Here is a 6,000-nt window from a genome sequence, read left to right on the forward strand (position 1 = left end):
GCAGGTTGAACTTCATAGGTCTCTCCCTCTGTAGCTGTTCTGCAGAATTCAGTCACTCCCTTCACACTCCTCGGGATCTTCTTTAGCTCTTGACCATCTATTTTTGAGATGCGACACTAAAAGAGGACAGATTGCCCCCTAAATGGTCTCACTAACACAACAGCCACTGCCAAACCCACCCTCCCATTCCTACTTGTTGCTGGGTTTCCTGTCACTGACATATTGGATAAAGAACTGGAGAGAGCACCAGAAGTTATCTCTGTTATCTTGCAGTTTTATTAGTGCAAGGGAACAGCCACCTTCCATATCAGTGATGTTTGTTGTATTAATGAGGCAAAAATAGCCATTAACTGGCCTTAAGCATGTACTTGAATTTCAATAAGTGGTTTCTTTGCATAGCCAAGAAGAGATTACACATCAGACTCAGCAGCTACTGGGTCTGGCCAATTTTTAACACACAGACACTTCACTTGTAAGGTTTTCTAATGCTAAGATGGAGATCTTAAATTAAATACCCGACCATCTAAACTCATCCAGGGTTTGATTTTCAGGTTTTACTGCTTCATCCAAGCTAAAGAGGAAAAGGCAGTGTTAAAAATGTATAAATATGCTCAGTTACTCAGCCAGCTCTAATTGCCTAATGCCCCTCGACACATTCCTTTAAAATGGATCATGACTCAAGCAGACTTATGTATATTCCACAGATAAAATGGATTGATTTCTTGCTCTCATGGTAGAAGAGAGCACAAAGGCAGGAATGTGTCTCACACAGCTGTTTATATCCTCCCAAACACCTCAGTTTGAGGCAGAACACAACCTGCTCAATTACCACCACACACTTCAATCCCACAAAGCACACATTCCCTCTCCTGTTCCGCAGAAACCAGAGCTCCAGGATGGGGAAGCAGCAGCAGAGCCCCCCTGGGGCAGGCAGTGCCTCCCTCGTTGGGAATGGCACACATTAGGGGCTTTACTGGCTGCTGCAAATTGATCCTGAGTGCACCTCTGTGCTCCAGTCCCGCTCCCTGGGCCGGAACGCATGGCCATGTCCAGCCGACCCAGGGCAGAGGTTCTCCACTTGTTTGTGTCCCCAGCAGTGCCTCTGCCTTCCCTCTCTCCCTGTTTCCAAGGGCTGGGAGTATTTCCCAGGAAAGCCTTCCCGCGGTGGTTTAAGGGCGCCTGGAGAGCACCAACAAAACCAGTGCCTGGTCCCTGTTCCTAAGGAGTGATTGAGCTGCAGCCAGCTCAGGGAGAACATGTTCAGCACAGACAGAGGCATGGGCCTGTGCCAGCGTGCCCTGGGCATTGTTTTTGTCCCTTCCCTCGCTGTAATATGTCCCCTGGACGTGAATTGTGGGGGGAAATGAGCGGAGCCTCTCGGTGAGCTCTGACCCTGCTCAGGTGTGGAGCCCCTGAGGACTCAGCACTGCCCTCCAGGAGATAACAGTCACAGCCAAAATAATGCCCTGCCAGTTCCCCTGATCTTAAATCAGGGCAAAATTGAGGTCTAGGGAGTCAGCTTGTGCCAAGCTTTTGGAAATAATGAATGTCATCTTCAGATTCCTTTGGCATTCCAGAATAGCCCTTTATTGTTGAGTTTTCCATTTGTGCCACACTCTCAACCTCTTATCTTCCACGGTTAAAAAAAGAAAAAGTGTAAATCTATGTTTCTCAAGCTACAGATGTGGTCTATGTGTGTTTCAAGGCGTGGATTTATATGTGCATATTCCAGTCCTTCCAGGCATATTTGGTTTTGAAAGATATTTCTGCCAGGGAGATGGGAAAAGACAGTAGCTTCTCCTTTTAATTTTATTAATTAAATTAATGATTAATTCTGTATTAATTTTAGAGTAATGCAAAAATATGCAGACTTAGAATCATAAAATCATAGAGTCCCAGAATGTTTTGGATTGGAAGGGACATTAAAGCTTATCCAGTCCCACCCCCTGCCATGGGCAGGGACACCTTCCACCAGCCCAGGTTGCTCCAAGCCCTGGCCAACCTGGCCTTGGACACTTCCAGGGATCCAGGGGCAGCCACAGCTTCTCTGGGCAACCTGGGCCAGGGCCTCCCCACCCTCCCAGCCAGCAATTTCTTCCCAATATCCCATCTAACCCTGCCCTCTGGGAGTTTGAAGCCATTCCCCCTTGTCCTGTTACTGCAGGCCCTTGTAAACAGTCTCTCTCCATCTTTCTTGTGGGATCCCTTCAGGTACTGGAAGACCATTAGAATTTATGCCATTAGAATTTTATGCCAAATTTCATCCTAAATTTGAAATTAAACAAAAAAACAAATGCACAAAACTTTCAGAAAGTTGCAGGGAAAAAATCCACAACCCACGTGACTTGCACTTACAAACCACAGGTATGAAAACCATCCCCATGCCCTTCTCCAGCCCCAAGTACACCCCTTGTGTGCTGTGATTCCTCTCCTCCAGGGTGTGAGGCACAAGGTGGGAGTCAGGTGAGGAGCAGCCCAGGAGATTGATGGGGGTGTTTGGTTAATGCAGTGCCAGAGATGCTAAAGGACTGTCACGCTCACATTTGCCTGTTCTATCACTGTGCTCTAAATGTTGTTTCCTCGCTGACTCCTGAACTGATATTTCACTCATCTCAACTGTCTTTATTAAAAAAAAATGATTAAAGCCCCCCCAAGAAAAATGAAAACAGAAGAAGCGAATAATCTCTCCCTCATTTTCTCTGAAAGCATTTGTGAAAGGCTCTCAGGACGCTGTTTTTCATCTCAGATTAGAGGTGTGTGTGCTTATTCAGATAATCTCTTCTGCATACACCGTGGGTAAGACAGCCAGGCAGGGTGCAGGGGCGAGAGGGAGAGCTGGAGAGAGACACTGCAAACAGGGCTCTGAGGTACTTTTAACTGGGCAATAATGTGTTACTGTCCAGCATCTCCTGAGGACAGGATCAGGTTAAAAAACCCTGACGTTTAAAAAGAGATTTTAAATGTAAGGAAGTGGTTTTGCTTGTGATGTAAAGAGGTGTAAGGATGTGGGGCTGGTTGGTAGGAGGGGATTATAATCAGGTCCACATGTCATTTATATCACAGAACCACAGAATGGTTTGGGTGGAAAGGGACCTTAAATCCCATCTCATCCCACCTCCTGCCACAGGCAGGGACATTTTCCACCAGCCCAGGTTGCTCCAAGCCCAGTCTAACCTGGTCTTGGACACTTCCAGGGATCCAGGGGCAGCCACAGCTTCTCTGGGCAACCTGTACCAGGGCCTCCCCACCCTCCCAGCCAGCAATTCCTTCCCAATATCCCATCTCTCCCTGCCCTCTGGCAGTGGGAAGCCATTCCCTGTGTCCTGTCCCTCCATCCCTTGTCCCCAGTCCCTCTCCAGCTCTCCTGGAGCCCCTTTAGACCCTGGAAGGGGCTCTCAGCTCTCCCTGGATCCTTCTCTTCTCCGGGTGAACACCCCCAGCTCTCCCAGCCTGGCTCCAGAGCAGAGGGGCTCCAGTCCTTGGAGCATCTCCGTGGCCTCCTCTGGATCTGCTCCAGCAGCTCCACATCCCTGTGCTGCTGTTCCCAGGGCTGGAGGCAGCTCTGCAGGGGGGTCTCACCTGAGTGGGACAGAGTTCCTTCCCTTTCCCTGCTGGTCACACTTGATGCCAAGATCATGATTTCCTGAATGGAATTTCAGAGATATTTCACTTGTCAACGCTATGAAACTCTCCATTCCTAATTTGTTTTACTTTTCCTTTCTCCCTGCTGCACGGGAATGTCCTGCCCTGCTTTGTGACAAACATCAACCAGGGCACAGCTTAACACAGGGGGAACATTCCCTTGGGATTCCTGTTCCTCATTTGCCATGGAGTGCAGGAATTGTTGGAGATCCGTGTCAGGAGCAGCTCAGTTTCAGTGGCGTGTTTGTACTGGATGTCCCTAAAAATCCAATGAAAGGAGCCCACCCAGCCCCAGCTGCAGAACTATGAAATCAGGATGAGACCACAGCATTTCTCCCAGGGAACTGGACAATGGGACTTTAGCTCAGACAGAATGAATTAGGAGTCTCTCGACAGGTTGCAGTTGCCGATTTGGCTGATTTGCTCTTTGAAAAATGGGTGTTTCCCTGCACCTGGGGACAGATATTCCATGTCCTTTGGCTGCGTTTCTTTGATTTGGGCTTTTGGCTTCAATTTTATAAATTTATTTTTTAATTTTTTAATTTTATTTTTATTTTCTTTTTAAAGTCATCCTTTAAATCTGCTTTATGCCACGTAGAGTTTTATTTCAAAATATTTGCTGGCTGGCCCACAGTTTCTCATTTTTTACAGCACACCTCATCTTTTCCCCATATTTTAGTTCAAGGGAAATTCCCAGGACTGAAAAGTGGGAATTCTCCTCTGTTTCCTGAGAACCTGAAATGCAAATTAAGGTGCTTTAAACCCTACAGGCACTCGGTTGCTCCTGCAGGCCGGCGTCTTTCCCCTCTTTCTGATGTCGGACTAACAGAAACACTTTCAAAATTCCTCAGTAGCTTTGCGCTGGAAATATCAGCGCCCTTATTTTGCCCGGTTTGATGAGGAGCTGCTGGCACTTATTACAGATTAAAATCACATTCAAAGTCTGGCCGCTCTGAGCCTCGCAGTAATCCCGGGAAAATCGCCGCCGCTCATCTGGTTCCCACCCCCTTCCCTTCCCAAAGCTTTCGGCCACCTGGGTGGAACTCCCGCTATCTGATTTTTTTATGTGCTGCTGCCATTAGAGGGAAATGATTTTTTCCTCGGTTTGCTCAAAGCCAGATTTAAAGGCAGGTCCCCGAGGCAGCAGGAAAGTCGATCCCCTGAGCTGCTCCCTCATTGTTTGCTTTTTTTACATGTAATATCCCAGCCCGGAGCCGGGGCTGCAATTTAAAATACAACACACGCTACGTAAATACATCCTGCAGAAATTGGGTAATATGACATTTAATGGAAATTAACTGCTTTTATTGTCGTGTTTTGTTGCGCCCCAACCTGAAAAATGAATAAATCCACTTCATATATGCAGGGATATTTCTCAGTCCTTTCTTTTTGCCAGTGTCCTGACTTTAAATCGATGTGGGTGTAATAATGCCGCTGAGCTCATTTAGAATAAACCCAAGTATATATAATTTTAAATACAGCAGTCCACCTAAGAATTACACCTGCATCTCTCCCCCATTAGTTATGTACCAATACCACTGGAAAACACAGAGATCCGCAGGGAAATACCAGTTAAACCCTGGGATTTATTGCAGGGCTGGAGCAGCAAAGGGTTACTTTAGCCCAGGCATTGTAAGTACAAGCAACAGGACTCCATTGGCTTTAATTTGTCCATGTCTCTCATTTGATACTCCCAGTATTAATAGCTTTGCAAGGAAATTCTGCAGTCATTAATCATAATAATTAATCAGATCCAATTATATTGCATATAAATGCGAACAAATTGCTGAAAAAATAATGATCTATCACCAACATGTCACGAGGAAAAAGAGACTAAAATAGTAATTAGAAGCAGGGATTTAGTTGTGTGCAAGTACTCTGCGAGTGATTTTAGCAGTATGATGATCTGATGATGTAATTAGTGGGAAGAAAGTCAAGCAGGCTTTTGCAGCAGACCCCTTAATGACTGTGCAACTCAGGAAAAAATACCCTTGGATTAGTGACTGCTTTTGTATTTACCAGGAAATTCTTGTTGTTTTGCAAAGATCATTAGAAAAATATGGCTCCAGGCATTTTCGACCAAGTCTGCCTTGATATACTTCAAAAATATCCAGAATTCCCCCTAAAACTGGGGTGGGGCAGCAGCACCATCCCCCCTGTACAAAAGGTGTAATGTAGGTGTAAATCTATTCATTCTAGCAGATTTAAATCTAGGTGTGGACTTACATGTAGGTGTAGTACGCCTGGGCACAGGTTTAAATCTATTATTAGTACAGTTATATATTATTAATATGGGTGTAGATTTAAATCTGTTATTAGCAGGCTTGAATCTGGCTATAGTAGATTTGAATCTACGCC

This window comes from Corapipo altera, unplaced genomic scaffold (assembly GCF_003945725.1).
Source record: "Corapipo altera isolate COAL_440 unplaced genomic scaffold, ASM394572v1 68, whole genome shotgun sequence".
Lineage (NCBI taxonomy): Eukaryota > Metazoa > Chordata > Aves > Passeriformes > Pipridae > Corapipo > Corapipo altera.